This window comes from Centruroides sculpturatus, unplaced genomic scaffold (assembly GCF_000671375.1).
Source record: "Centruroides sculpturatus isolate CEXI.00-Female unplaced genomic scaffold, Cexi_2.0 scaffold542, whole genome shotgun sequence".
Taxonomy (NCBI): Eukaryota; Metazoa; Arthropoda; class Arachnida; order Scorpiones; family Buthidae; genus Centruroides; species Centruroides sculpturatus.
In genome coordinates, this window is record NW_019384673.1 from 160,631 (window position 1) to 183,551 (window position 22,921).

At 25.8% G+C, this 22,921-nt stretch overlaps 1 protein-coding gene across 4 annotated transcripts in view; it reads left to right on the forward strand.

Moving 5' to 3' along the window:
- Positions 1–415: 415 nt before the first annotated feature.
- Positions 416–22,921, forward strand: part of LOC111626769 (carcinoembryonic antigen-related cell adhesion molecule 5-like) — a 66,470-nt gene continuing 43,964 nt past the window's right edge. For all 4 annotated transcript variants that reach the window (XR_002756925.1, XR_002756926.1, XM_023370259.1 and 1 more), the window contains exon 1: positions 416–576. The gene's annotated coding sequence lies outside the window, so the exon portion shown is untranslated. The remainder of the gene's footprint in view (positions 577–22,921) is intronic.

The following is a 22,921-nucleotide window of genomic DNA, read 5'->3' on the forward strand; positions in this document are numbered from 1 at the left end:
TCATTTTATCAATAATCTAATTTTATAACTTTCTAAATTAATTTCTGATCAAGTTAAAACTTTTATAATTTTTCCTTATTAAATACATTATACAAAATAAAGCATTTCGTTTAAAGTATAATATTTAGACTTAATAAAAAAGTAATTATAAATTAAAAATACACACGTACAGTTTATAAAACAATAAGTTAATTAAGGAACGTATTAAGTCTAAAGTCTGTAGTCAAAGCATAATTTGTGCGTCTTATTTAGGAAGCGTTTTATGTTATGTAGTCTTTACAGTGTATATCTGAAATGTAGTAGTGAACGGTTACGGGTTACACCGTCGACCAGCGCCACTATGCGGCCAAGTTGTTTTCCACATAAAATGCTTCTGCTGATAGTAGAGGAAGCACACTTATCCAGTACACCGGTGTATTGACGACTACGATCGTTGTGTGTGTTCCAAATCGGTTATCTACAAAACCAAATGAGTAACTGGAAAGTCATTGAAAGAAGTAGTGAAACCAAACAATGGTGATTCGTTTATTTAGTGACGATTTTCGGTTATGAATTTTCTTTCGAGGATATTATACAGTGAGTATTGTGTTCTAACCAGATACTTTATAACCCCTCTCAAATAAAACTTCTTTAAATACAATTTTCTTTTAAATCGTTAAATATTCATGTTTTATGTTTATAGATTATTAATCAACATAAAAGTAACATTACTGTATTTTAAAGTTAATTTCTTACATTTATTAATTTGATATGTTAAAAATTACCTTAAATTTCAGATTAAATATATTTATAGACATAAATGATAATTTCTTTTATAAATTGAAAAATTATATCGTTGTATGTATGGATATTATGAATTTGTCACCTTTCAAGATATTATATTCCGAAAAATATTTATAAGTTTTGATGCTGAATAACAGAACAGATTTTAATTTATGGTGTGTGAATGCAAATTATACTGAACATAATGTTGATTCAGAAATAGTTCTGTGAAATTGGCTGAATGAGACATATTGATCGCTTGTTTAGTGCCTATCTACAGTCGGAGAAATCTACCGGGCAGATAAACCTCAAAGTCTCACCAATTTTTCATTAGTTAGAAATCTTATTCGTCTTGTTAATGATCGAAAGAATTTGAATCCTTGCAAGAAATTATCTGAAGAAACGTTATATTCTTCTAACAACATCAATTCCATTGGCGTGTTTACTGCTCGAAACAGTGCCAACTTATGTAGAAGTTAGACAGTCGAAAAAAGTATTTTACATTTTGTAGTTAATGCAAGAAAATTGCTTATATCTTAAGTTGGTGCACTTAGGCAAAGATCCAGACAACAACCAAAAATTAGTGTCATTGCACTGTTGGAAGTCCATTGTCTTTTTTGATTTCGTTATGGCAAATGTAAATTATCAATTTTCTATTAACCGTACAAATTTATCAACTGCTACGTTTTCAAAAACATTCATTGTAAGAAGATATTTTCACCCTATTGATTGCTTTCCTTCAGTAGTAGCAAATTGTTCTCCTGTAGAATCAATTGATATGTGAGAATCCTCTGCGGTAAATTCTTTGATGTTTTAGTGTACTTTTGAAGGAAAATGGTGAATATTCTTATCAAGTTTAACTAAACAACTCGTAAAGTAATCGCAATTTTACAAGAACATAATCCCAGATAAATCGTGGAAAGGTTCTCTTTTTTATAAGTCATGTTATGCATATCTAAACCTAGTCAACTTTGAAACTCTTTTACCATTAATTAAGATTATCCTTTTATCTTTTCTAAGAATTTCTTCTAACCAAATTAGTTTTTCATATAATTTTATCGCATTATGATATTTATTCACTTTTTTAAAATACTAATGACTTTTTATTTTCTATCCTTTGATTTAAAATTGTATTAAGTCAATTTACTATGATTATATTTAATTTAATTTATACATTGAATAAATTTTAAATTTCGAGGAAACTACATTTATTTTATTTTGAAATTAGTTCATTTATTCTAGAAGCACGATATTTTAATATAAAAATATATAATGTCGAATTTAAATCAGAATTCTTTAGACATAAAATGAAAATATCTTAACGATGTTTATAATAGTAATAATTTTATTGAATTAAACATTTTCACTATTTGCTTTTTAATTTTTAATATATTTGTTTTTATTGTCTCTATATTTTACTTTAAATTTTATTCATGGTAGAGCAATTGAAACGCAATCTACATTAAAAGCTTATTTTGTTGTAAAGGAAGGCTCGTAAATAATATCTTCTTTCGCGCAAGAATTTATATTGTAAACTGATACTACAGTAACTATCTCTTTACGGTAATTATCCTCTGCTACATTCCATTAGACCAGTGATTGGTTGTGTGGCTGTAACAGAAACACGGGGCCTATCTTCCCGTTAAATTGATGCCTAACAGCATCACGTTGGATACAATCTTCTTTTTTCTATCCCCGAAATAACTTATTGACACAATATTTCATCTGATAGAAGAAAGATCATGTCTCCACCATTATTTGCTTTCATGGCGTTAGTGGATGATGCCAAAGGTAAATTTAACAATGCGAATATACAACAATTAACATTTAAAATCATCTACGATTATCCGTTATTTTATCATTGAAAACAGAAGAAAATTTAATTTCTGGCGATAATTTAAAACATTTTATTAGTGAAATTAGTAAATTTCACTCCATTTAATTAGCGGATATTTTTTAGTCTTTTATTTTATTGAGTTCAATTTGCAAACAATGAATTATAAATATTCGTTGACGGTATTAATTTTTTAATAGGAAGATTATTTGCAAAGTTGGAAGAAACAAATTTTCGGCTCTAAAAGTTTAAATCTTCATTTATTAGATATTTGATTATGTATAGTTAAAAGGATTAAGTAATAAGAATGAAAATGACCATTAAATTTTATTTGTTGGCCATATAAAGCGATAATCTGGACCGCAGTCCAAAATGACCGATTTTAATCACCGGGAGCCGTAAAGAACTTATCGTTGTAAGGAATATATTATAGAATTTTTAAAATAAATATTATATTTGACCTTAATATAAAGTTAACGTTTGAAGCTTATGAAACTATAAATTATGTATGGACCGTGTGGCATACTGTATCAGACCGTGTCGCGGGTCGTGATAACCTACTATAACCTGCAACGTTTTGCATAAAACAGCAGCAATATGTACTATCTGAATATACATAAAGCGACAATATCATGTTTTGCGATGGATTAGATTGCTTCGTAATAAAAATAAAAGAAAATTTTGTTAACCGTAAGTATGGAAAAATGTGATATAAGGTTCCCTGGCGAATCAGTATTTTCAATTTTTTACTACATTTCTTAAAGTTTAGAAAAGTGATAAAGCTTTGCTGTCTTATCTAATAAACTAATCTAAATGTAAATAAATTCCTATCAGATTACATCAATCCTAAAATTTAAAAATTTCCGATATTTCTTNTGGATCCTTGTTTAAATATAGCAATGCAGAATATTACAGTTAACATTCCTTAATTATCAAAAATCAGTCTTAATTATATAAATTTAATGCGGAATTTTGAAATTAATAATGATAATTATTTACAAAAAAATTTTCCTCCTTAATCGCAATTCTAAAGACTGATTAATTAAACTGCTTATTATTGCTATTATTAATTAAATTGTTTATTGTATAAAGCAGAAAGTAGATTTATATCATTTTTATTCAATGTAAATGAATTATCAATTCGTGTATCTTAAAATTAAACTAATTATTATTCATAATAACCACATATTCTTGCACAAATATATAATTATAAGATCAAATATTTGAATTCTTAATACATGTGAATTAAGGTTATGTATTTATCATATGATGCTTTATGCCAAAGATTTATCTAGCACATTCAACAACATACAAATCATTTAGATAAAATTAGAATGTTGATGGAGCCTTGTAAGCTCTTATGAAAGTGAACATATTGATATAAATGTAGCAAGTCAAATATTTGCTTTCTTCGAATCTATAAAATTGAGCAAATAAAAATATTCTATATAAAAATAATAATAATAATAATGAGATTTTTATTATATAACTATTTATTAATAATTATATTGTGCCTAGAAATCATACTTTCAAAGTTAAAAATCATATTTGTAGTAAAGTAGATTTCTAAAATATTAATTTTCTAATTAGACAATAGTTTTTTATTGGTTCTAAATAAACTGAATATATTTTTTAATGTATTCTTATATATATCATTTACGGTTATTAAATTGTTAGATATAATAAATTTAATAATGTTATTTTCGATTTATTACCCTTAGCTGTCATTGATAAGTAGATGTGAGAATTCCTAAAGGCTCATAAAAATTGGGTTAGATATGGTATTGTTCGTTTCCTATATAAATTTACAAGAATTGTTACAAGTTGTATGAGCTGCTCGAAACAGTGCCAACTTATGTAGAAGTTAGACAGTCGAAAAAAGTATTTTACATTTTGTAGTTAATGCAAGAAAATTGCTTATATCTTAAGTTGGTGCACTTAGGCAAAGATCCAGACAACAACCAAAAATTAGTGTCATTGCACTGTTGGAAGTCCATTGTCTTTTTTGATTTCGTTATGGCAAATGTAAATTATCAATTTTCTATTAACCGTACAAATTTATCAACTGCTACGTTTTCAAAAACATTCATTGTAAGAAGATATTTTCACCCTATTGATTGCTTTCCTTCAGTAGTAGCAAATTGTTCTTCTGTAGAATCAATTGATATGTGAGAATCCTCTGCGGTAAATTCTTTGATGTTTTAGTGTACTTTTGAAGGAAAATGGTGAATATTCTTATCAAGTTTAACTAAACAACTCGTAAAGTAATCGCAATTTTACAAGAACATAATCCCAGATAAATCGTGGAAAGGTTCTCTTTTTTATAAGTCATGTTATGCATATCTAAACCTAGTCAACTTTGAAACTCTTTTACCATTAATTAAGATTATCCTTTTATCTTTTCTAAGAATTTCTTCTAACCAAATTAGTTTTTCATATAATTTTATCGCATTATGATATTTATTCACTTTTTTAAAATACTAATGACTTTTTATTTTCTATCCTTTGATTTAAAATTGTATTAAGTCAATTTACTATGATTATATTTAATTTAATTTATACATTGAATAAATTTTAAATTTCGAGGAAACTACATTTATTTTATTTTGAAATTAGTTCATTTATTCTAGAAGCACGATATTTTAATATAAAAATATATAATGTCGAATTTAAATCAGAATTCTTTAGACATAAAATGAAAATATCTTAACGATGTTTATAATAGTAATAATTTTATTGAATTAAACATTTTCACTATTTGCTTTTTAATTTTTAATATATTTGTTTTTATTGTCTCTATATTTTACTTTAAATTTTATTCATGGTAGAGCAATTGAAACGCAATCTACATTAAAAGCTTATTTTGTTGTAAAGGAAGGCTCGTAAATAATATCTTCTTTCGCGCAAGAATTTATATTGTAAACTGATACTACAGTAACTATCTCTTTACGGTAATTATCCTCTGCTACATTCCATTAGACCAGTGATTGGTTGTGTGGCTGTAACAGAAACACGGGGCCTATCTTCCCGTTAAATTGATGCCTAACAGCATCACGTTGGATACAATCTTCTTTTTTCTATCCCCGAAATAACTTATTGACACAATATTTCATCTGATAGAAGAAAGATCATGTCTCCACCATTATTTGCTTTCATGGCGTTAGTGGATGATGCCAAAGGTAAATTTAACAATGCGAATATACAACAATTAACATTTAAAATCATCTACGATTATCCGTTATTTTATCATTGAAAACAGAAGAAAATTTAATTTCTGGCGATAATTTAAAACATTTTATTAGTGAAATTAGTAAATTTCACTCCATTTAATTAGCGGATATTTTTTAGTCTTTTATTTTATTGAGTTCAATTTGCAAACAATGAATTANAGCAAATATTTTATTTTATTTAAATTTTTCGGTTAATAGTAGTTAGTTTCTTTTAATTTTTGAGTATTTTTTGTAATAGATCTATTGGAACAATCAGATTTTTAGAGCAAAAATAAATATTCTTGGAATTCTTGGACGTATTCCCATCTCTAAAAGAAAACAAGCAGAAAGTTTTAGACACAAATCGAACCAAAACATTAGATACTATTGATAAAAAAATCAAATTTCATCAGCTTAAAATATCACGGAATGATTTTCAAAGCCTTATTCGGATAAAGGCGATATTCACATCATGACTTATTACTAAAATTAAATATACGGTATAGACTATTTAACCATGGTAAAACCATTATAAGTATGAGAAAAAGCTTTGGGAAAAAGACGAAATTGATGATTTATGACGAAACAAATCTTCATTTATATAATATTGCAAGTTATATTATTAGCAAGTAAGTCTTCTAATTTTTTATAGAAAGAATTATTTATCTAATTAAATCAAAATATATAAATGTTTTTTAAAACTTGAATTAACAACACGCAAAACCGATAATATGTATAATTTGAATTATTTAAATATTGAATAAATATTTTAATACGGATTATTTATTTAGAAATAAAGATTAATTTTGCAAAGGATTTATGTAAATCGTACGCTATTCTTCAATTGTAGAAAGATAAGAGCGCCAAACTTATTTATCAATGTTAGAATCTAAAGGTATAAATCATTTTAATATCTATAATGCGAATATTCTAAATATACTTCTGAATTTTCGAGTCAGTGGTAATACCTAGAGAGTTTCTTCAGTCACAAGGGAAGAGTTTGAGACAATGAACACTGAAGTGCGATAGACACTTGACGTTATGTCAACAATACCGGATTTTCCCACGTTGATGTTTGTCCTAAGTGTTCTCCAGTCACGGTGGAGTTAACTGTCACTTTGTGAAATCATGTGAAGATTGCAATATCTTTAAGAACTATTTTTTGTATTTTTGGCATTTCTCACCGTTATTTCGACAATATTGAAAATTCCGTTAAGTCTAACTGAAAATGTCAACAAAATTTTGGAAGTTTGAAATTTCCTTATCTTGCTATTCTGTTTCAAGAGTACTTTTTACATTACTCCGACGGAATGAATTTTTTATATTCTACCATAACAAAAGAATACACAGTTACTTCAAATAGGTCAAAAGATATGAATATTTTAATTATAATTTTTGATTTTATGACTAAAGACAGGAGTTTATTATGCATATTATCAATTGATTATAACTTGTAAGGAAGTTTCAAACCTATATGACATGGAGAAAATAGAAGGAGCAAATGAATAAAATGCAGCATATGACATACTAAACAGAAATTACATTTTAAATACTAATTGTGAAATTTTGCCACTTGTATTTAAACTGTAGCAGAATCTATAAAACTTTTAAGTGGAATTGTTCAAATTATATAAAACAAGAAAATCAATAGGAGTAAAATAAAAGTTAACTTGTTCAATTAAGTTTTTGTCATGAAAAACTTAATTGAACAAGTTACGATTTACGCTTTCTCTACTTACGCGAACCCGGAGTTACGCGATTTTAAATTCTCGTCAATTCGTCTTTTGTTTGAGCGCCACGCAACTCTTAAATACTCATTACCCCCACACTATTGTTCAGCTTACATGTTCGGACATATCGCGCGGAATCGACACATAGCTACAATTTATTTTGTGTTATTTATTTCTGTGTTTGTTATATCTACGGTGACTATGTGGTGATTTCTTGTAACCGTAAACGAATCAAAAAACGAGNATTATATTTAAACAAGGATCAGCATTTGTTACCTACGAGTTATGGATCCTTGTTTAAATATAGCAATGCAGAATATTACAGTTAACATTCCTTAATTATCAAAAATCAGTCTTAATTATATAAATTTAATGCGGAATTTTGAAATTAATAATGATAATTATTTACAAAAAAATTTTCCTCCTTAATCGCAATTCTAAAGACTGATTAATTAAACTGCTTATTATTGCTATTATTAATTAAATTGTTTATTGTATAAAGCAGAAAGTAGATTTATATCATTTTTATTCAATGTAAATGAATTATCAATTCGTGTATCTTAAAATTAAACTAATTATTATTCATAATAACCACATATTCTTGCACAAATATATAATTATAAGATCAAATATTTGAATTCTTAATACATGTGAATTAAGGTTATGTATTTATCATATGATGCTTTATGCCAAAGATTTATCTAGCACATTCAACAACATACAAATCATTTAGATAAAATTAGAATGTTGATGGAGCCTTGTAAGCTCTTATGAAAGTGAACATATTGATATAAATGTAGCAAGTCAAATATTTGCTTTCTTCGAATCTATAAAATTGAGCAAATAAAAATATTCTATATAAAAATAATAATAATAATAATGAGATTTTTATTATATAACTATTTATTAATAATTATATTGTGCCTAGAAATCATACTTTCAAAGTTAAAAATCATATTTGTAGTAAAGTAGATTTCTAAAATATTAATTTATTAATTTTATAAAATTCTATAATTTCGTAAAATAACTCGGATATCTTACGTTAAATAGTTATGTTTTCATATAATTAAACGACGTAATTTAATAGTATTTTCATCATTATAATTTTAAAATCAAAACATTTTAAAATAAAGTAAGCCTTAATTACAGAAATCCATTACTAGTAAAAGATTTTGGCATGAATGAGAATTACAAATTAATTTTTAATTCGAAAAAAGAATTTCGATTGCATTTCTTCGAGTCGAAATGCTAAACGAAAATCCAATCTCTTTCTATTTTACAAAAATATTAATTCTAATATTAATGAAAAATGAGAGTTTAATGTAACAAGTATTGACAAAAATTGAAGAAAAATGGTAAAATATTAAAATTAAAATAGAAATAATTTGTTAACACATCGTGTTATTTTTATGTTCTATAAGAAGACAGTAGAGAAGCTTGGAAGTAAGATAAAATTTATTTTAAGAACATTTATTCGGTTCGAATTTTGGCGATTAGGTCTTGAGATTGAGAACATATTTTCGGATATAAAAATCATTATGGATAAATGAAGTTCTTTTATTTACCGCAGAGAATCTAAACAATTTTCTTTGGTGAAATGAAACAGCCATTAATAGGTATATATAAATCACAATTATTAATAGATCCTGCTGTATTTATTGTATGAGAAAGCTATCAACACCCATATTTTCCAGAAACCCGAGTTAAAATACGTTTAGATCACATATATATTACTTGCTTTATATCATTATTTTCAGCAGAAAAGGTTTAGTAGTAGGACATAAGCTGAAACAGCCATTAAACGGTAAATATAAATCACAATCATTACTAGATCTAACTCTATTAGTTGTGTAAGAAAGCTATCTACGCTTATTTCTAGATTCTTCTTCCCATAGCTTAGATAAATAGATTGCATTTTGATCAAATTTAGTCTTTATTGCCTGTTTTATAGTATCATCGACTGCATAGGAATTTTATTTATTTCGCGGCGCCTATTTGGATAAAATTGTTTAATTTACTATCCTTTTGCCATAAAATATTGAAATGTAGGATTATTTAAGTATTCTTTACTTCTACCTTTGTCTTATTGGAGTTTTGTTGTCGATCGACCAACTCGTACATCTCTCATAAATAGAAGTGTGAAACTATTGATTGAAACAGCAGCAGTGAGACTTTGGTAATCTGTTCATAACTTTCTCATACGAAAGGGCCAGAAGAAAAATTATAAATTAGTAAAATCTTCAGTAAAATGCATTAAAAAGCATTAGATAAATCTAGTATTTATATAAAATTATTTGAAATTTTAAAATAAATATATCCAAAAATATTTTCATAAATTCATAGTAAAATTAGATTAATAATTAGATAGAAAATACTAATAATTTTAAAGTAATAATGCTAAATTTGTGAGAGGAATAATCTTTTCGTGTAGTTATTTTGGCATGTTTTGTTTGTAACAGGATATAGGCCTATAACTTCAAATTTATGTCGCGTCATAATAATTTTTAAATTTAATTATAACCCACTTGGAGTGAGATACGTATCATTAAACAGCTTTCTCCTATTAAAAGATAATCAGAGATATGAAGAAAGTGTGTTTCAATTAAAATTTATAAATCTATTCTAGAATTGGATTTAAATTATTATCATTATTTAAAGTTAAACCAATTTAATAAAATTGAAACTTTTTATTGATATAGATTACGTTGTGTAAAGTTTCCTAGGAAGTTTTTAATCTCCTTAAAAAGCAGATAGCTCGAAATGGAAGTTTCTTTAATCCTTTTCTTTTGTGAAGAGAATTATAAAGAAGTTGTCTATACTTAGTGTTATTGACGTATTCTTCAGAAACATCACATTGGTTTAGTTAATTAAAATAAAAGAATCTGGACCAATTTTCTTCAAAAAGAAGAGAAAATGCTCCTGTTATATGTAAATTTAGTATAACTAGAATACGTCGACTCCAGATTTACTGTTTAGTCTTGTTTTCTTCAATTTTTTTAAGACGATATCATTCATACCATTATAATTAAACAGGAATTTAAATCAGTTATGGAAATTAATGCATATGTATCTTAATGCGTATTATATTTAAACAAGGATCAGCATTTGTTACCTACGAGTTATGGATCCTTGTTTAAATATAGCAATGCAGAATATTACAGTTAACATTCCTTAATTATCAAAAATCAGTCTTAATTATATAAATTTAATGCGGAATTTTGAAATTAATAATGATAATTATTTACAAAAAAATTTTCCTCCTTAATCGCAATTCTAAAGACTGATTAATTAAACTGCTTATTATTGCTATTATTAATTAAATTGTTTATTGTATAAAGCAGAAAGTAGATTTATATCATTTTTATTCAATGTAAATGAATTATCAATTCGTGTATCTTAAAATTAAACTAATTATTATTCATAATAACCACATATTCTTGCACAAATATATAATTATAAGATCAAATATTTGAATTCTTAATACATGTGAATTAAGGTTATGTATTTATCATATGATGCTTTATGCCAAAGATTTATCTAGCACATTCAACAACATACAAATCATTTAGATAAAATTAGAATGTTGATGGAGCCTTGTAAGCTCTTATGAAAGTGAACATATTGATATAAATGTAGCAAGTCAAATATTTGCTTTCTTCGAATCTATAAAATTGAGCAAATAAAAATATTCTATATAAAAATAATAATAATAATAATGAGATTTTTATTATATAACTATTTATTAATAATTATATTGTGCCTAGAAATCATACTTTCAAAGTTAAAAATCATATTTGTAGTAAAGTAGATTTCTAAAATATTAATTTTCTAATTAGACAATAGTTTTTTATTGGTTCTAAATAAACTGAATATATTTTTTAATGTATTAACTAAATTGTTTATTTACGGTACTTTTAAAAGAATCAATACAGTAAAATTCTTGATGAAATCGAAATCCATTTCATAAAAATTATTTAATTCTTGTTAAATTAAAAATTTTCATGGTTATTGTTACATAAGAATTTTTTCAATTACGCCAACTTTTTTCTAAATATTTATTCGTCTCTGATATAAATATTTTCTTCAGAATCTTTTCTGCCAAGGGCATTTATGTAGCAATCGAAAGACTTAAAAAATGGGCTTTTCAGATCTAACTGGACACATGATCAATGCAATCGATGAAACATGAAATTCTGAGCCTTTAGCTATGTTCTACAGCTTTGAATTATTTCAAAGAATTCGATAAATTTTCATATATTCAATTTTTATAAATTCTTCTTCTACAATAAATCTTTAAAAGAATTGTTTCATTTTGACCAGAAATTGAGCATTAATATTACATTTACCGCATAAGATTTATTAATAAAGTAGTGCACTTATTAAAAAATTCTTTTCTGATTCCTTACGTGAGTCTTTTAAATGATAACGAAACAACTTCCTACATTTAAAGTTTTATTAATGAAAATATCTTTCTAAATAACTCCGGGCTAAATTCATAAAATGTAGAAAGTTAATGAATACAAAATAAAAAATAAATAAATACGTTAAATTTATTTCTTCTCCATTCGCTTAATAAATACAACAGTCTTATTTCTGAACATTAATATTAATATGGATTATTGTTTAGATTTGAAAAACTATTTTATTATTTAATTAAAGATTAAATTACATAAACAAACAGGTAGATATTTTCCTGTAAAGTTATTGAAGTCTGCAGTTATAACTTTAGGAAAAAAATATATATTACTGTAAGAGTAGATACGAAATAGCCATAATAAAATCCTATGATGGAAACGATAGCAGACCAAAAGAAGCAATAATAAAAAAATCTGCAACTTGAAAAAGAATCGTAATGTTCTAGAATTTTTAATGTCGGATATATGCTAATACTTTGAGGTAAAATATTCAAAATATAGAGAATTTTATCACTTTTATCAGCGTTATCCGGCGATACAATATCGAAGGATATAGAAATATTCTATTACTTTACATTCTTACTTCTTTTTACAGATTCGGATATATTTTGATTTAAATATCATAGATAACAAAGCAATTTCAAAGAATGTGTTCAATAATTATAAGTTTTGTGTGGGGAATTGCACAAATCGTTATAGGAAGTTAATAAGTAAGGCAACAATGACTTCAGGTAGGGAAGATACCTTTGCTTAATGCGAAGTCTCATCTATCGCGACAACTCTAATGACTATAAATGAGACGTCTAATGGAGAGACTAGTAATATTTAATAGCAGGTAGAATCAAAATTTTTATAGAACGAACGGAATGCATTCTAGATTAAAATATATAGAACCGAGCAAAGCTTAATAAGGAGTAACGATGAAAAATATATTTAAAACAAATAATTTGTATAAATACTGCTGACATCTNTTTTGAATAAAACCACTCGAAAATTTGAAAATACGTAAAGAAAGGAGTGACATTTTAGTTTTCCTGATTTTTTGCTATCCAGCAGATATTGAGATTTGGTGAAATTTGTCGATGAAATAAATAGACGTAAACAATTTTGCTTTTATAATTATAAATAATTATATTAGCAAATATTTTATTTTATTTAAATTTTTCGGTTAATAGTAGTTAGTTTCTTTTAATTTTTGAGTATTTTTTGTAATAGATCTATTGGAACAATCAGATTTTTAGAGCAAAAATAAATATTCTTGGAATTCTTGGACGTATTCCCATCTCTAAAAGAAAACAAGCAGAAAGTTTTAGACACAAATCGAACCAAAACATTAGATACTATTGATAAAAAAATCAAATTTCATCAGCTTAAAATATCACGGAATGATTTTCAAAGCCTTATTCGGATAAAGGCGATATTCACATCATGACTTATTACTAAAATTTAATATACGGTATAGACTATTTAACCATGGTAAAACCATTATAAGTATGAGAAAAAGCTTTGGGAAAAAGACGAAATTGATGATTTATGACGAAACAAATCTTCATTTATATAATATTGCAAGTTATATTATTAGCAAGTAAGTCTTCTAATTTTTTATAGAAAGAATTATTTATCTAATTAAATCAAAATATATAAATGTTTTTTAAAACTTGAATTAACAACACGCAAAACCGATAATATGTATAATTTGAATTATTTAAATATTGAATAAATATTTTAATACGGATTATTTATTTAGAAATAAAGATTAACTTTGCAAAGGATTTATGTAAATCGTACGCTATTCTTCAATTGTAGAAAGATAAGAGCGCCAAACTTATTTATCAATGTTAGAATCTAAAGGTATAAATCATTTTAATATCTATAATGCGAATATTCTAAATATACTTCTGAATTTTCGAGTCAGTGGTAATACCTAGAGAGTTTCTTCAGTCACAAGGGAAGAGTTTGAGACAATGAACACTGAAGTGCGATAGACACTTGACGTTATGTCAACAATACCGGATTTTCCCACGTTGATGTTTGTCCTAAGTGTTCTCCAGTCACGGTGGAGTTAACTGTCACTTTGTGAAATCATGTGAAGATTGCAATATCTTTAAGAACTATTTTTTGTATTTTTGGCATTTCTCACCGTTATTTCGACAATATTGAAAATTCCGTTAAGTCTAACTGAAAATGTCAACAAAATTTTGGAAGTTTGAAATTTCCTTATCTTGCTATTCTGTTTCAAGAGTACTTTTTACATTACTCCGACGGAATGAATTTTTTATATTCTACCATAACAAAAGAATACACAGTTACTTCAAATAGGTCAAAAGATATGAATATTTTAATACGAATCGTAAATATATATTCATAAATGTTAAAATATTTTTTTTTCATTTTTATATTAATGGAAATATATTTTATCGGAATCTGATACCGCAATATACTGCTCAACTTTTTCTATTAAGAATAGTAAATTTTAACAACGAAAAAAAAAACAATTCTGGACAACTCGGATGCACTGTTTAACTTGACAGATTAAGGCAACTCTTCACTATCAATCTTCTAGTCAGGCCTTTTTAACGATTGATGAGGTGGATCAGGATTGGGAGCTACTGATTGAAACTTAGATATGATAACAATTTATATTGTATTCGCAACTTATAAATATTTGATAACCCAAACAGCATAATTTGTATAAATTTCTTTTCTCAAAATATATTTCATCCTCAACTTAATTTATTTATATTACAAATATTTAAATTATTCGTTATCGAGTTATTTAAATAAAAAAAAAATTTCTGTTTTGTATTTGAAAAATAAGTCTAAAATTTTAGATTACTTTTCGAAATTTTGTTATGAAAACATTAAATGAGAAAATTTAAATTATAATTTGTTAAAATGGAAATTCTTCTTAAATTCTATTGCTGTATTATAAAATAGTAGGGCACAGTTTCGAAACTCGGAAATTGAAGGTTTGTTGAACCAATTTAATCTTCTATTTATTAACTCTTTCATTCTTCAATTATCTCAGGTAGCAATTTTTGTTAGGAACAAAATTGCCAGACGTCTAGAGTTGATGATAATGAAACTCCGATGAAAAGAAAACGCCACATATCATAATTGTTCCTTTGTCAAAAATTTTTACATTATCAGTAAATTTTACGTGTGGATAGTTTATATTTCAAACTACTTTTACATTTTATCTTTTACAGTCTTTATTTAATCTTCTACAAATGAATACATATTAATTAATTGTTCATTTTTAAAACAAGAAAACACTAAGTTTAAGATGTTTAAATCCACACTTTGATGCGTTATTGTATAAATTAACATATTTTTTAAAAAAAAGTATATAAAATTTCAAAAACATTCCGAGAAAATTCCATTCTCTTTAAATTTTCAAATGTTATTTTAGTTAAGCATTAACTCCTCTATTTCGCTTATCATATCTGAGAAGGTGAGAATGGCTGAGAATTTTGAAAATTTGAATATTAACTCAGTCATCTCTAATAAATCATTTCATAATTGTTGATGACACATCACTACGTCCTTGCATTTCGTGTCTACTTGCAAATTCTCAACAAATTTCATTATCTTAATGTCTCGCAACAATAGTGAATCATTTATATAAAAATTTATTATATTGCATGCATTGTAATTGCATTCAATATGATTCGATGTTATAGTCAATTTATTTGTGAAACAATAAAGGCAATAACGGTAGATAAAATCCAGATTTTCTTTTTATTTTATAAAATTTATACTGCTATTTTTTGGGATTGGAAGAAGTCTTATTTATGTAAGCAATTTGTTTCTAAGCTTTGCAGTTTAGCTTGTTAGTGCATTAACTACGTTCAGTATTTTTATATTCTTTTATTAGGCAATATATTATAATCAAAAGTAACTTGATATTATCTATATTAAAATTCTCATAATAGAAGTATTTTCGACCTGTTTAAGTAGGTTTTACTTATCGAATGACAAACGCAATTACTTAGACAAGTAAAGAGGTCATCAAGCTAATTCTTTCTAATTAATTTAGACCCTTACACTAACAACCATCTAATTAACTTTGTTTGTAAAATGGAGTACGTACTTTTATGATTCTTTCATAAGTAAAAGCAATGGATAATTTAATGCATATTCATGACTATTAAATACTTTTACTGGTATTTTCTGTTTCAGTATGTTTTCTTCTACTACCTGTTCAACTTTAGTTTAAAACCTTCCTCTTATTAAGCAACAAGGGGAATTGCTAATGAGTTAAGAAGTGATTTTGCCAAAATTTTAATAGGATTTTCTTGGAGAAAAGATATAAAGATACAGCCATAAAAGCCGTGCTCATTTGCAAATCTGATCAGAATTGTAACCGTTCGTTGTTTGTCTAGCTTTATTAACTTTCACATCTTTGAAGAAATGTTTTTTTTCCTTAAAAAAATACTTAAAATTTAAAATTTACTTGCTAAATATTAATTAATATTCGAAAATTAACATTTTGATTTTATTTTATTTGAAGTTTCTAATTTTTAAATTAATACTTCGGCGAATGAAAAATGAATTTCAATAATTATCAAAATTTTACGGATCATTCTGAGATAAACTTAAAAGATGTCATTTTTATTGATTTCTCTGAAAAGATTTGTGATATCTTTAACAATTATCTGAGTGTTTCTTTGGACAATAAATATTTCTCTTGTGTTTCTTTCGATCGATAGCACTGACATGTTTAGCAAAAAAAATAAAATAAAAAAAATATATTTTTGGTAGAGAATCTTCGGTAACTGTTTTGACATTTCGCACAAAATTTTTGATCGATTATTCTTTCCTGTAATGCATTTTAAAAATTCAAAAGAGATCTTTTTCTAATCTGTTGAAAGAATATAGTTTCACTTTTTTTGTTTGATATTCTTCTGTATTGGCTCTGTTAATGAATACCGTTTTATCTAAAAAACGATGATGTTATGTATTAAGAGGGGCAAAGAATCTAAATTTTATAATTGCACTCTTTGATATTTGTAGTCATCTGGTATCTGTGAAACTTTCTACTATAGAGATTGCGCTTTCCATTAGTCTTAATGACTTAGTTTTGTTAATCTGATTTGTACCTATCTTAAGTTGGGATCTTGTTGAATTACATAAAAATTATGCTAACAATGATCTATGAAAGAATTAGAATTGTTCTTAATGAATCTTTATCCAATTTTATCTGATTTGAAATAAAAGAAAATGAAAATTTAAGGAAAAAATGCAAACAATCATCTTGAAACGTTTGTATTTTTCTTTTATTTAAATATTTTTTACTTGATCACAATAAATCATTGCTTCAATGGGATCAAATTACTACTTACATCAGAAACAAATTTAGACTTATAAAATTCTCTTTTGTTACTATTCTATTCAAAATATACACAATCGTTTAGCTCCTGTTCAATTGGATACAGTTATTGTGTAACGATCCTCACATATGTAAAGTCGTATTGATTAAGAGCTAAAAAATGTCGTGATTACCATTCGTATGTTAAAAAAAACTAAATGATGACTTTCTGTGTATTTTTATGACCGCAAATATCTATTTTTAACTTCCAAATTTCCAGGTGTATGAAGTTTATTGATTTAAAGTATATCAATTACATGTTCGTCTTCAAACGACCACAAATAATCGAACATAAACGACAGCTACGTCATTTTTCTGCTTTTCTCATTTGTATTTATCTTCTATACTTCCTTCCATTAAATTTATACTCATTTATCATTTGACTTTCATCGCTGTTCTTTAAATTGAATGCCACTAAAACTTGCTGTAAGCCATTCTCTGTTTTCTATTAAATGAGAAAAAGGCTTTGATACTGTTTCTGATCCTGTCTAGATATGAGTGATGATTCTGTCTATTAATTCCTTTGATACACCTTTATTCTGCTAATCTCCCATACTAGGGACATCAAGTGTCAAATTTAAAATATTTTTTCTTTATAAAAATTAAACTATAAATAAAATCTCTTTAAAAATCTGAGTGATATTTCACATAATTGAAACTTTTCTTATTATACTAATTTTGTTACAAATTAATATAATAAAATGTTAAAGTATGTTTTAATTAAGATTACTGTATCTTTAATATTGAAAACTTTGTCTAGAGTAGATTACAAGAATTGTATGATGTTTAAATACATATAAATCTAAAACGATACAGTATTAAATTAAATCAATTTAACTAATTATAAAGATTTGCAATGGTTAGAGTTCAATTAAAACAAGGTCTATCCTTATCATAAGTTTAAAATTAAATTTTCGTTTAAACTTGTTTAAATATTTCATAAAATCTATTGAAATCAATACATTGAATCGTGATGAAATTTTATGGAAAAATCGATATTAGAAATTTGATTTTGTAAAAAAAATAATAGATTAATAAATTTTTAATAAGGTAGTATTAAATTTCTTTTTTTAATTATATAAAATGAAAAAATTCTTTTAAAAACTTTTTAAATTTGGACTATAGTTAAGTTTGATTTTTAATTTTTAAGATAGATTATTTCGAAGATTATTTGGATTCTAAATACAAATTCCGATCGATTTTTGAAAATTCCTTACGCACGAATCCTTTAATAATAGAGAAGCACGCCAATATTTTATTTAAATTGGATTTTGGTAAAAGTATAAATTATCGTTCAATTCTAGAAGCTCTTAAATCAGTGCTGCTACGGCTGCTGCTGTATACAGTAGACTATGTTTCAAGGTAACTCCCGATAGGAATAAAACATAGAAGAAATCTGTCATTCTAAACAAATTATAAGAGTATAAATTCTGATTAGTTAGTTCGAAATTTGGAGTTTGAAACCTATTACGAAAACTAATTACTTTTTTTACTACTATATAATTATATTAAAACGTTTAATTTTGAAACAATTATTTACATAAACTTTTTAAAGAATATAACAGTAACTATAATTATAGTACGAGTTACTTTTTAAAATGGAAATTAATGTATTGAGAAAACTTGTTACATATTTATATTTCAATATCATGTAGAAATCTTCTAGAATCTTATCTTTATGGAAATTCTATAAAAGTATAGACTATAGTATTTGACTCCCTCGTAACATAACAAAGTCGATAAAACGAAATAAAAAAATAAAAAAAACTAATTCTTTTCTGTCAAAATAGAATATCGAAATTTTTCATTCATCGACTGGGCGATAACAGAACATTTTAAATTTATTGGTAAAAATGGCGATAATAAATTATCCGATCACTGTTGTTGGCAAGTATCGCATCGACATATGATGTGCACGCCACATAAAAAGCGAAAATGCCTGCTAGTAAGCACCTGATTCTTAACATCTTGTAACTTTTCCCATTTTACTTTTATTTTATCAGTTAAAAGTTAGCTTATTTTTATTTTATAAAGTTAAAAAAGTAGATAATGACTTACACTGAATGATTCTCATTATGACGCGGTAAGTTATCATCAATACAATAATATTTATAGAATAAGTTGACTGATGGACTTATGTTCTTTTTATTATATTTTTTGTTACCAATGCAAAACTTTATGTTAATAATTATTTATTTTCATTATGCCATTTACTATCTGAATATCTTATATTGTATTCGCAACAGTATCGATCTTTAAATTTGCAGAATAGTAGCTTATGATATTTTTTATGTATTTAGTAATAGTACCATTGGTTAGAATTGAACGAAACGATCTCTCACATTTCTACCGTCTCCTGTATTGCTGTAATCAGTTGTCTGCATTCTATTTCAGTGATAATAATATTCCACTAGTTTCGTCTATTTAGAGTTTCCTCGGGCATTTATGAATGTCTATGAGGTTTTTGCACTCTGTTATGAGCCAACCTTCCACGCGGAAAGCCATTTTTCCTTCCATCTGTTTGTACTACAAGCAATCGTAAAAGACTACAACAATAAAATTTCGAATTTCAATCATATCAATATGTAGTTTCAAAATTTCAAATGTTATGTATATAATTAATTTTTTAAATAAAACTTTTATTGATTTTTTTCGATTAATTTATTTATAGATAGTTTTAAATGGGTTTAGTGTGTTTTTTAAATATTCTTTTACAATTTTGTTGTATATCATTTCTGTCTTAATTTATTTAAGACAGAATTCTTCAAAATTCTGTATTCTGTCTTCAAAATTTAAATTAAATTCAAAAATTCAAAATAAAGTTAATCAGAAATCCGATTTAACTTAATTAAATCAGTAATTTCTAACTACTTAGTGACGACTTTTATTTGGCTTATATTGAAAGATTGTGTATGCCATTCGGGAAAGAAAAGTACAAATGCATCGGCACACTAACCAGTACATTATCTTATAAATAATATAACCAGTATCTTATAAATAATAAAAATTTTACCAACTGATTGGCACTGTATGTTAAAAATTAGAAGCGAATTGAAGAAATCACAACCTGTTCTTTGAGAAACGTTTTCTAATATCCATACTTTAATATGCATATCTATTATATTCTTTATAAATAATTCAATAATAATAAATACTTTTACAAATAAAAATTTCTGTATTAAGTTAAAAAATAAATTTAATGTATAATATTTTAAAATTGAATTTACATACGGCACAAATAACGAATAAATTACGTTTTTAAGTTTTAGTTTTTTAAAAAAATCTTTTAAATATTACATTTAGCTTTGTCAAGATGATTTTCATTTGCTGGAATGATAAATTTTTCTTTATCTACTCTTCTGCATCAGCTTTCAAAGTAAGTATGACTATTCTACTTATGGAAGTGAGGAATCTTTCATTAATCTCCTCCAAATGCTATAGAATGATATCAGATGATGTTTCTCAGGTTCATTGTTAGAAAAATAGCTAAAGTTGATGCTCTGGGCAAACATTCGAAGCTTAGTTTCATCTTCTCTCGATATCCAAGGAAATTAGTGATAGCAAATAGAATTGAGTAAATCTTAGTAATGTCCTATAACATGAAGTGGTTTGTGGAATCTCCTTACACTAAGTATACATAATAAATCACAACAGTTTCACATTTAAATATCTAAATTATCTAGCATTATCAGTGTAGATTTTATTACTTCTAGATACTAAAATTCATAAATTCGATTTATAATCGAATCTAACGCTACTATATATGCCTAATAACGTAAAAGCGATATTAAATCGATTTGTCAGTATATTTTAAGATGGTTTTAATATGAAATTTTCCATTTACATTGTATAAAAATAAACAAATTTTCCTATATTTTTATTTGAGCAGAATTCCAGCTTCTCAAGGCAATGTTGCTGTTTCTAACTTTCACAACAAATATTCCGGCTCCAATATGATTATCTCAATTCTTCCGTCTGAAAAGATGGCCTTTTGCACCTGCTCCACATTTTGATTTACTCTGCCAAGTTTACCTTTTAAATTTTTCTATACGAGTCTATATATATATATANAGAATCAATACAGTAAAATTCTTGATGAAATCGAAATCCATTTCATAAAAATTATTTAATTCTTGTTAAATTAAAAATTTTCATGGTTATTGTTACATAAGAATTTTTTCAATTACGCCAACTTTTTTCTAAATATTTATTCGTCTCTGATATAAATATTTTCTTCAGAATCTTTTCTGCCAAGGGCATTTATGTAGCAATCGAAAGACTTAAAAAATGGGCTTTTCAGATCTAACTGGACACATGATCAATGCAATCGATGAAACATGAAATTCTGAGCCTTTAGCTATGTTCTACAGCTTTGAATTATTTCAAAGAATTCGATAAATTTTCATATATTCAATTTTTATAAATTCTTCTTCTACAATAAATCTTTAAAAGAATTGTTTCATTTTGACCAGAAATTGAGCATTAATATTACATTTACCGCATAAGATTTATTAATAAAGTAGTGCACTTATTAAAAAATTCTTTTCTGATTCCTTACGTGAGTCTTTTAAATGATAACGAAACAACTTCCTACATTTAAAGTTTTATTAATGAAAATATCTTTCTAAATAACTCCGGGCTAAATTCATAAAATGTAGAAAGTTAATGAATACAAAATAAAAAATAAATAAATACGTTAAATTTATTTCTTCTCCATTCGCTTAATAAATACAACAGTCTTATTTCTGAACATTAATATTAATATGGATTATTGTTTAGATTTGAAAAACTATTTTATTATTTAATTAAAGATTAAATTACATAAACAAACAGGTAGATATTTTCCTGTAAAGTTATTGAAGTCTGCAGTTATAACTTTAGGAAAAAAATATATATTACTGTAAGAGTAGATACGAAATAGCCATAATAAAATCCTATGATGGAAACGATAGCAGACCAAAAGAAGCAATAATAAAAAAATCTGCAACTTGAAAAAGAATCGTAATGTTCTAGAATTTTTAATGTCGGATATATGCTAATACTTTGAGGTAAAATATTCAAAATATAGAGAATTTTATCACTTTTATCAGCGTTATCCGGCGATACAATATCGAAGGATATAGAAATATTCTATTACTTTACATTCTTACTTCTTTTTACAGATTCGGATATATTTTGATTTAAATATCATAGATAACAAAGCAATTTCAAAGAATGTGTTCAATAATTATAAGTTTTGTGTGGGGAATTGCACAAATCGTTATAGGAAGTTAATAAGTAAGGCAACAATGACTTCAGGTAGGGAAGATACCTTTGCTTAATGCGAAGTCTCATCTATCGCGACAACTCTAATGACTATAAATGAGACGTCTAATGGAGAGACTAGTAATATTTAATAGCAGGTAGAATCAAAATTTTTATAGAACGAACGGAATGCATTCTAGATTAAAATATATAGAACCGAGCAAAGCTTAATAAGGAGTAACGATGAAAAATATATTTAAAACAAATAATTTGTATAAATACTGCTGACAACTTTTTAAAATAGCTTAGTTATTAAATTGATATAGCAATAGATAATTATTAAATTTATATATATA